The following is a 10699-nucleotide window of genomic DNA, read 5'->3' on the forward strand; positions in this document are numbered from 1 at the left end:
CCTGGTGTGTGCGCCTTCCCGTCTTCCACCTTGTCCCCCTCTGGTTTTCCCCTTTGTGCAGTCCACTGCCAAGGTTGGGCTGGGCCCAGGAAACACCCTGCAGGCTTGTAATCAAGTCTCATACAAGTGTATGAGCAAAGGCAGCTCAGGCTTCCTCCTCTGCAGAGGGAAGATCAGGGCCAGTACCCTCCCTCCTGGGTGGGGTTGTGGGGCCCAGAAGAGGAGGTGCACATGTCCTACACAGTGTAAGTCCACAATCCCTGGCCATGGCTATGGATGAACCGTTTTGTTTGGCTGAGGCAGTGGTAAAGACAGAAATGGCTCGGTCCCACAGCTGATTGAGGTGGGATGGTCCTCATTCTATTGCCATATATGTAGCTAGGGGCCAGTCACTTAAATGCCCTTGACCCTGGTTCTCAGCTGTGAAATGGGCATTCCAGTCTCTCATCCAACACTCTCAGGGTCACATGTATTTTGGAAATCAGAATCTTTGTATTTGACATAGGTACCTGTCATGGGGGCAGCCAGCCTCCAGAAAGGATCTCAGGTCCTGGGATCCATCCAGTTCCAGTTATTTCACACCCTGATGCCATCATAACCAATAGGATGTCACAGAAAGGATGGAGTGTGATTTCTGCAGCAGAGTTGAAAGTCCTTATGGCTACTGCCTTGCCCTCTCGGATCACCAGCTCTGCGGGAAGCCACCCTCCATATCATGAAGACACTCAGGTACCCCTGTGGGTGGCAAGGAACTAGTGCTTTGTGCCAATAGACAGCGTCATCTTGCCCACTGTTGTCAGCGAGCTGCCTTGGGGCCCCACCCTCCAGCCCGCTCATGCCTGTAGGCCGACATCTTAACTAAGCACCTGGCGCACCCCGGGCCAGAACCACCCAGCAAAGCTGCTTCCAAATCCCTGACCCATGGCAGCTGTATATATGACCAGTGTTTACCGTGAAGCTGTCAGCTAGCATTTGGGTAGTTTATTGCACAGCACTAGAAAACTCCCACATAGTATGTTAGAGTGTGCATGCTGAAGCATGCGACAGCTCCTCAAAACCAGATATATTAAAATTTCCTCAAAGACAAGATGACTGTTCAGACTGAGATAAATAAAGATGACCCAAAACCTTACAGCTCTCGAGCGAATTTCTCACCAACTTTAAGAAAAATGTTTTGCGTTTCCAAGCTTTTGGGATCTTAAAATCACAAATGACGGATGGCAGACTTCCCAACAACACGTGCCTTACAGGATGTTGTGAGGATTTGGCAGGCTCACATACTTCATAGCATTGTTAACAGACTTAACAACATGCCTGTGCCTTCAGCTAAAATCCAAGTAGTGAGTCAGGCATTGGCGATTCATGGGCAAACATCCTGATGGCGGAGACAGACCCTCTTCAAAAAAAAAAAAAAAAAAATTTTTTTTTTTTTTTTTTGCAATGTAAGGAAACTGTACAGGAAAGGGAGAAAGATAAGCAAGGAAACAAAGAAGGGACAAAGAAGGAGAAAAGAGAGGGCAGCCAGGACAGAGGGGAGTTTCAGCGGCAACCTAAGGCTGAGAAGGAGCCAGGCACGGGATGGAGTGAGTCCTGAGCAGAGGGAAGATGTGCCCCAGGAGGGGTGCATGGGTTGCTCAGCCAATGAAGCATACACTTTTGGCTCAGGTCATGCTCTCAGGGTCCTGGGACTGAGTCCCCTGTTGCGTTCCCTGCTCAGTGGGGAGTATGTTTCTCCCTCTGCCTCTCCCCTCCATTGTGTACTCTCTCTCTCTCTCTGTCTCTCTCAAAAATGAATAAATAAATAAAAATGTTTTAATGTGCCAGAGAGTTACAGGGGCCAACCTCCTGGGGAGAGCGGGACCAGATTGGCCTCTGTTAGCAGCCATGCCAAGGAGTATGGGGGTCTGGGAGTATGGGGGTTTGTCCGAGGGGGCCAGTCAGGTGCACATACCTGCTGTCACACGCCCCCACCACGACCACCACCAAACTCAAGCCCTTCCTTCCTACTTGGAGGAAGGTGAGTGTCTTAGCCTAGGCTTCCAGAACAAAATGCCACAGACTGGGGGCTGAAACCAAGGGCATCTGTCTCTCCCACCTCTGGAAGTCGGCAGCGTGAGGCACCAGCCAGATTGGTTCCTCCTTGACTTTCACGGACCCGCCTATCTCTCTCTCTCTTCTTACAGGGACACCAAGTTCTGTTGGATCAGGGCCCCACCATAATAACTTCATTCAACTTTAATGACCTCCTTACAGGCTATCTCTCCAAACACAGTCAGATTCTGAGAGTAGGGCTTCATTCAACATAGGAATTTGGTGGGGGACGCAATTCCGTTGATAACAGTGGGGATGCTCCTGAAGAGCACAGAGAGATTTTCTGCTTTTTCATAAGGTGCCCAGCATATGAAGGAAGGTTCCCTCTGCCTTTGGAAGAGGAAAGAGGTGGAACACAGAAGGACAGAAGGCAGAGTGGGCATTGTTGTGAGTCTGGGCCACCAGCCTACCACAGCCCCTGCAAAGGCTGTTTGGTCCTGTTGCACCAGCTGTGGCAAATGGAGGAGGAAGTAAACCCTCTGCCCCCAAGTGTCTCCACACCTTCCCAGCCATCCTAGCACAAATGTGAAGCTGTTACACTGGGTTTTAGGTTTACCATTTGCCTTTTTAAGATGCCCTTGCTTCTGGTGCATTGGAGCAGTAGAAAGAGCACCAGGTTGGGGGGTCCCTGGGTGGTTCAGTGGTTTGGCGCCTGCCTTTGGCCCAGGGCGTGATCCTGGTAGTCCCGGGATCGAGTCCCGCATCAAGCTCCCAGCATGGAGCCTGCTTCTCCCTCTGCCTGTGTCTCTACCTCTCTCTCTCTCTTTGTCTATCATGAATAAATAAGTAAAATCTTTAAAAAAAAAAAAAAAAAAAGAGCACCAGGTTGAAGAGACAGCCCTCAGTTCTAGGGGTGGAGTGGCCACTGCCCACCCTTCTCACCCTCTCGTACCCACCCCCACCCCCTCTCCACTCCTCACCCACTAGTCAGAAGAATCTCCTACCCCCAGCCCTAAACCCATTGTCCTTACTCACAGGACCTGAAACAAAGACCTACAAAGCCTGCTCTACAGGAAGCTGGGCAGGAGATAACAGGGAACGTTGGGTTTCCATGCCTGGCACTTGTGCACTGTTCGGATTTGTACAGTAAAGGATTAGCTATGCAGGTTTGGCTGCTCAAAATGCACACATGGCAAAGGAAGAACTGGCCTTGACCAGCTCCTAGGAGATAGTCTCAGAGCTGTTGACATGTCCTGTCTGATAAAATATCTTTGCCTGGGGGCCTCAGGCCACACCACACAGTCTATGCTAACAATAGGATTTCTGGCAGGGCCAGGGGGTGCAATGTACCAGCCTGACCCCTGGAGGGGCCGGAAACTGGGGACCCAAGGCCAGTCACACTGGTTCTCCACACCAACATCAAGGCTGGGTGAGCTTCCCTGGTTGGCAGTGAGACAGAACAGGGACTGGCCTCTGGTCGGCCATCCCTGACCCCCCAAATCTAGCATTCCTTGGTTACCTCCATAAAAAAAAAAAAAAAAAAGGCCTAAAACTCTACACCTCTTGAGCGGCATATCTTGCAGGAATGCAGAGTGAGGGGATCCCTGGGTGGCGCAGCGGTTTAGCGCCTGCCTTTGGCCCAGGGCGCGATCCTGGAGACCCGGGATCGAATCCCACGTCGGGCTCCCGGTGCATGGAGCCTGCTTCTCCCTCTGCCTGTGTCTCTGCCTCTCTCTCTCTCTCTGTGACTATCATAAATAAATAAAAATTAAAAAAAAATAAATAAATAAAATAAAAATAATAAAAAATTCTCTTTGGGGATCCCTGGGTGGCTCAGCAGTTTGGCGCCTGCCTTTGGCCCAGGGCGCGATCCTGGAGTCCCAGGATCGAGTCCTGCATCGGGCTCCTGGCATGGAGCCTGCTTCTCCCTCTGCCTGTGTCTCTGCCTCTCTCTCTCTCTCTCTCTCTCTCTCTCTCATCTCTCTATGTCTATCATGAATAAATAAATAAAACCTTTAAAAAAATAAAAATAAAAAATTATCCTTGACCTCCCCTTGGAGAGCCAGCCTGGGGATTCTCTCCTTTGTGCTGTGTCCCTCATGCTCAACCATAAACCCCAATAGGGGTGCCTGGGGGCTCAGATGGTTGAGCCGGGGACTCTTGGTTTCAGCTCAGGTCATGATCTTAGGGTAATGAAATCAAGCCCAGCATTGAGCTCCTGCTCAGCAAGGAGTCTGCTTAAGGATTCTCTTTTCCTTCTGCCCCTCCCTGCTCTCCCTCTCTGAAAAAAAAAAAAAAAAAAAGCATACACCCCAATGAAGCCTTGCCTGTGCTTTTAAATTTTGTGTCCAGCCTCATTTCTACCATTGCTGGACCTGAGGACTGTAGCCAGTAACAGCAGCAGCACCCCTCTATGTCATCAACAGTGTTGCTGGAGGGCACCTGGATGGCTCAAAGGCTGAGGGTCTGCTTTCAGCTCAGGTTGTGATCCAGGGTCCTGGGATCGAGTCTCGCATCGGGGTCCCCACAGGGAGCCTGCTTTTCCCTCTGCCTATGTCTCTGCCTTTCTGTGTGTCTCTCATGAATAAACAAATAAAATCTATTAAAAAAAGACAAACAGTGTTTGCTGAAACAAGTACGTGCTGTCCATAAACACCACGGGGACGGAACAACAGAAGCTGTGCCTGGGTTCTCTGGCCCCCATCATATGTGCCTTTTTCCTTTGCTGGTTTTCATCCATATCTTTCTATGTAGTAAATCCTAAATGTGTATAGAAGCTTGTCTGAGGGATCCCTGGGTGGCGCAGCGGTTTGGCGCCTGCCTTTGGCCCAGGGCGCGATCCTGGAGACCCAGGATCGAATCCCACGTCGGGCTCCCGGTGCATGGAGCCTGCTTCTCCCTCTGCCTGTGTCTCTGCCTCTCTCTCTCTCTCACTGTGTGCCTATCATAAATAAATTAAAAAAAAAATAAAAAAAAAAAAAAGAAGCTTGTCTGAGTTCTGTGAGTCCTTCTAGTGAGTGCCTGAGCCTGAGGGTGTCTTGGGAACCCTAACAGGGCTATTCACAGTGAATGTATATTCCTGATCACTGATCCCAGCTTCCCAACACCTCTCATCATACCCTTTGCCAAGTGACTTTGGTTGGGTACCTGCCTAGCTAGAGTAGGCTATGTCCCTGGCACTCAGCACTGAACCCAGCCAGTGGGCTCAGCACAGGTCATGCGAGGTAAGGCCTTGGGTGACATGTGCTTCTGCTCCCCCCTTGGCCCCCCGCACACCCCCAAGAGCAAGTCCTAGGAGCTTCGAATGAGAATGAGACAGTGGCCAAGGCTAAGCCCACCCACACCCATAGCTACAAAGACCTGTGCCTTGCCTGTTCTCATGCATGTCTGCACCCTACTCACCGCGGTCCTACTGTGGACCAGCCATCTTGAGAGCCCCTGAAAAATATCAAGTTCTTTCCCACCTCTGGACTTTGCACCTGCTGTCCCTCTGCCTGGAATGTTTGTTCCTGCCACTTTTTGCACAGCTAACAGCTATCTCATGTGTTGCGTCACCCCGGATAACAGGTGAGAGAAGTAAGCTTGGGTAGCTGAGTAGCCCCAGGGAGCTGCCCCCTGCCTGTGCCCGGCCAGCCCGGGCCCTGTGTGCTGGTCGCTGACAGAGTACACCTCTCCTTGCAGCCTCCACTCCTGTCTCCTTGCAGCATGAAATGTTCCATCCATGAGGCTGCCGATCCCCTTCTCATGGATTTCTTGGCAAGCACTGCACTATCCATGAAATGGAATATTCTCCGAGCAACAAACTGGAATCCCCCGAGTGGGTTGTGGGGTGTCCCCCAGAAAAACATGTCTGAGTCCTGACTCCCAGAACCAGTGAATAGGACCTTATTTGGAAAAAGAGCCTTTGCAGATGTAATCTAAGTTAAGAATCTCAAAATGCAGAGATCATCCTGGATTATCCAGGTGGGCCCTAAATCTGGGGACAGGTGTCCTTACAAGAGACAGAAGAAGGAAGACACAGATGCACACAGAAGAAGGCCATGTGAAGACAGAGTCATGGCGTGACACAAACCAAGGAAGCCAACCTGGCACCCCTGTTGAAAATGATAGCTCAGGAGCCACCACATAGCTCCATTCCCAAGGGGGTTATCCTGCCTGAACCCACAGTTCCCTGTGCACCCTTGGGTCCCAGGTGCCCTCTGCCCACCTCACAAGGTATGATCCTATGAGAGGAACTGGCCACCCCCGGGGCCTAGAGGAACCTCCAGCATCAGTGGTCCTGGCTTTGTCTCCTGGTTTGTCTTGTACCATTTTGCCATGAAGGGTGTGGCTTTGCTCATCAGAAGGTGGTGGCAGGTTGTAGGGTGGCCATCAGACCATGGGATCGAGGACATGTAGCAGAGATGGTGCACCCACAAGGCAAGGCTCACAGGTAGCCACCGTGGTGGTCACAGAACACACTGTGCTGGCCCCATTCCCGGGAGCGAAGTCTTGAGCTGCCCCACAGCCCCTTCCAGGCCCAGCATCCATGCCTCCTTCTGTCCCCTCACCATCACTCCACAGCTCCCCATGAGGCTTCCAGAGATCCAGCTCAGCAGGGAGACTGCCACCAAGGGTGAGTACGAGGAGGGGAGGTCAGAGCCCCCGACCCTGACCCCCTCTCCCACATCCCCCCTCCCTCAGGTGGCTTCTCTTGACCCTACCAGGAGCCCAGCTCCAACCCTGACTCTTCCTGGCTTCCATTCAGAAAGCTCAGGAAAGACCAGTGGCCTGTGACTGGACACCAGAAGGAAGGAGAAGGCCATGCAGGTGTCTGGGCAAAGACACTTTTAAGTGGAGGGAACAGCAAGGGCACAGTCTCAGGGGTGAACCTTGGAGGGGGCCAGGCCCGCTGAAGGGGACGACAGGAGAGGGCATGAGAGAAGCTGGGATAGAAAGAGCCCTCAATGGAGACACTCGAGTGGGTTCCAGTGAGGTCTGGTCTTCCCCAAGCCCTCAGCATGCCATGCACACAGGGGCTACTGCCCGTCCTGCCCACAGCTCCAGGGCAGTGCGATCTCAGAGAACCCGCTCCTCCTCGTCCTGCCAATGCAACTGAAGCATAATGCACCAGGATAGTATGAAGAAGACCTGAACACGGCCCAGAGGAGGTATTTGACCAGCTTGTAGGCACCATCACATTAGCTCCTGAGAGGCTGGCGGGCAAGGGATGGAAAATTCTGGACCATTTAAGAGTCTAGGACCTGAGGCCAGCGGTCCCTGGCTTCTGTCCTCGTGGCTCCCTCTGTCCCCATGGCTCCCTCTGACATTATACCCTCTCCCCCCAGTGGGCATAGGGCCTGAGGGCAGTGGACACTCAGCAGCATGGAGAGCAGAGGAGCAGCCTGCACAGGACCCTCGGGGGCCATGGTGCCCAACGGCTCACCAGTGACCCACCCTTAGCCTGCCTGGAGGAATGACCCCTAATCCAGCTCCCATGACCATTTCTTGACTGAGTGATGAAAATACACATTGCGTGGGGTTCGTATTTAGTTCCTGGTGGGCAGAGGCACTCAGGGCAGCTCACCTCCTGGCCAGGGCTCGGGGTTGTCTGACACCAAGGAAATCACCCCCACCCCTACCCGCACCGAACCAAGGAGACCTGACTGGGTGCTGTGCTGGCTGGGAACCTGGGCTGCCCCTCACGCAGGCTACGTCCTTCACAAGAGGGCGCTCTGGGTCCCAGGGCGCCCAGGCTGTACCCTTAGCCTTGGCGGGGCCTTGAGGGGGTGCGGGCGGGTGTTCCACCACATGAGCGTCCACAAGGGGGCAATGTGGCCCAGTGCTTCCAGGGACCAGCCTCCCGCCCACCGCCAGAGCCTCCAGCAGGAACCAAAGTAGGTGTGAATCCCACCCTCACCCAGCACCTGAGCACTCACAACTGGACCCTGGGTGCCCAGGGTTCTCATCACTGAGCCGCCTCCTGGCTGTTCCAGAGCACACAGCCTGTCCCTGCGGGCCCGGAGCCCCTCTGTCCATCACTCAACAACTTTGTTCATTTTCCAGTTCCTCACAGAGGTAGAGATATTAACTTGCTCTCTCTCGTAGGCCCCCCCATGTGCTGGGGGAGAATTTGACTTCAGTCTCCTTGATCTAAAGTATGGTTTCATCCAGAAGCTTCCATGGCCCTGAGGGAGGTGTTTGTTCAAACTTTGTTAGGAAATGTACTCTCACATGTTGCTTTGTTCCTCTGCTTCTCTCCCTAAGATGGTGTCCAAGTGGGCACAGGGTTCAGGGAAGAAGGGTTCCTAGCCGTGGAGTGGTCCTTGGGTGAGTTTGTTGATGTGGACTGGTCTCCATGGTGATGACCCTCATCTTCTAATTGCAAGTATCCTCCTGCCCGGGACCCCACTCTGCCTTCCTCTGCTCATGCCCTCCCCATACAGGAGGAGTCCATATGGCTGTAGGAGCCTGCACCCTACAACTAGGCCACACTTCAGGGGCCAGGACCTGGCATTCCCTGGGCAAATGGCCCTGGCAGGATTTGTCTCCAGCTTTGTCTTGCTGAGAGTAGATCATGCTGCTGATGCAGACGGCCCCAGGGATATGTAGACAGAGCTTGGTAATGAGCTGAGTGGGACCCCATGAGGGGGTGCATGTGGGGGAGGCTGAAGGTCTCAGCCCAGGGGCCCGGGCCACATTCCCTCTGTGTTTACCACTCATGCAAACCATTCAGGGGAGCCGGAGAGAGTAAACCCAGACCTGGCCTTCCAGGATGCTACGAGGTGCATTTGCCAGTGGACAGGAGAGAGCATGTCTATCTCATGGTTTAGAGCTCGATGTGTAGCTTTGAAATACTTAACCATGTGGCCGTGGCTCTCCCCAGGGAAGACCGTTGGAGATGCACCTGACATCCCCTCCCCTTAGCTGGGGGTGGGAAGCCAGAAGGTCCAGACAGCCAAAGTTCTTGCCAGTCCCTGGAGCTCAGGCAGGCTCCAGCGGCCCTGCAGGGTGGGGCCCTCCTCACACTTTTGTCCTCCCCAGCCAGAGTGATGAGCAACCCTGGGGGATTATAGGGGGATCACAGGGCACTCCCCAACTCAGCTTGCCCTGCCCCTCCCTGCCCACCGCATCCACTACATCTCCAAGAGCCCTTCTGGAAACATCATGTTTTTCTCCACCTCGCTCCATTTCCCAGGCACATTTAGTGCTAGGACATCTTTCCAAACCCTTTGGCCCCAGGGAGAGAATTCAGGAAGCTTCTGAGCCTTCTTATGGAAGCAGAGGAGCCAAGGTAGTCCTGCTTTGGGCCAAGAAGACAACTCAGGACCCTCAAGTTCCTCTTCCAGACCTGGGCAGCAAGAGTTTTCTAAGGGGGTGAGTAAGGCAGGACTCTTCCAAGGTTTGGAAGAAGAAATGAAAAAATAAATAAATAAATAAATAAATAAATAAATAAATAAATAAAAGATTTAAAAATGGAAGAAGAAATGAGAAGCCCCAGTGGGGGCACCTAGAGGCTGGGCACCTCTGTTGTGCTCCAGGGATTGGTGGGTTTGGCGCATGGCAGCTGAGAACGGGCAGGGCAGGAAGCCAGCACACCCCTGGAGGGACCCTTGACAAATACCTCCTCTCTCTGGTCCCAGTGTTTTCATCTGTTCAATTGAGAGAAAGCATGCACAGTCCGCTCTTATTTATTAAACATATTTGTATCAAGCACCCACAGTGTGACTAGCATGTGCCTCAGTCCCTGCTCCTAGAGAGTTCACCCTATTTGGATGAGGGTAATGTGCCTATAAGCTGAAAATGACCTCACTTGTGAAGGTGGTGCCATTGGAGCCCCAGCCAGTCCCTTAGGCTATGTGGTTATGATGGTTTCTGGGTCTTGGCTCCTCCATTCCCTATGGGAACATTTTCTTCCTCCTAGGAGCCACCCTTCATCCCCCTACTTCATCCCCTCCCCGCCAACACATACACAAGGGACCATCTGTACTTCATTCCAAGACAGAGCCTTCTTCCTGACAATTAGCAAGGGTATGGCTGATATTTGGTAACAGCTGATAACCAAGCTGTTACCTGTCAACACAGGTCTTGGGTAACAGCTAAAGTGTCATCTGTGGGCAGCCCGGGTGGCTCAGCCGTTTAGCACCGCCATCAGTCCAGGTCGTGATCCTGAAGACCGGGGATTGAGTCCCATGTCGGGCTTCCTGCATGGAGCTTGCTTCTCCCTCTGCCTGTGTCTCTGCCTCTCTCTCTCTCTCTCTGTATCTCATGAGTAAATAAATGAAATCTCTAAAAAAAAAAAAAAAAAGTGTTGTCTGTGAGTTAAGATGTTCAACGTGAAAGTCTAATGCTGACTGGAGTTTGATGTTGTCTTTTGTTTTGGTTTTTGTTTTGGTTTTATGTATGAGGCTCCATGCCTGGCGCGGAGCCCAACATAGGGCTAGAACTCATGGCCTTGAGATCAAGACCTGAGCTGAGATCAAGAGTCAGATGCTCAACAGATGGAGCCCGCCAGGCATCCCTGGGGTTATTTTTAACATAGATTTTTTAAAACAGACTGCCAAGGAACCAAGGACAGATAAACCCAAAGAGTGAAAGTCTTAGGGTGGCAAAGTAGGTCCCCAGCATCCAGCTGGGCTCCTTGGGTGTTTGCTGAAGTTCTGCGAAAGTTCCTTCTTGATGTAAAGTT

The sequence above is a fragment of the Nyctereutes procyonoides genome, unplaced genomic scaffold (genome assembly GCF_905146905.1).
Source record: "Nyctereutes procyonoides isolate TBG_1078 unplaced genomic scaffold, NYPRO_anot_genome, whole genome shotgun sequence".
NCBI classification, from domain to species: Eukaryota; Metazoa; Chordata; class Mammalia; order Carnivora; family Canidae; genus Nyctereutes; species Nyctereutes procyonoides.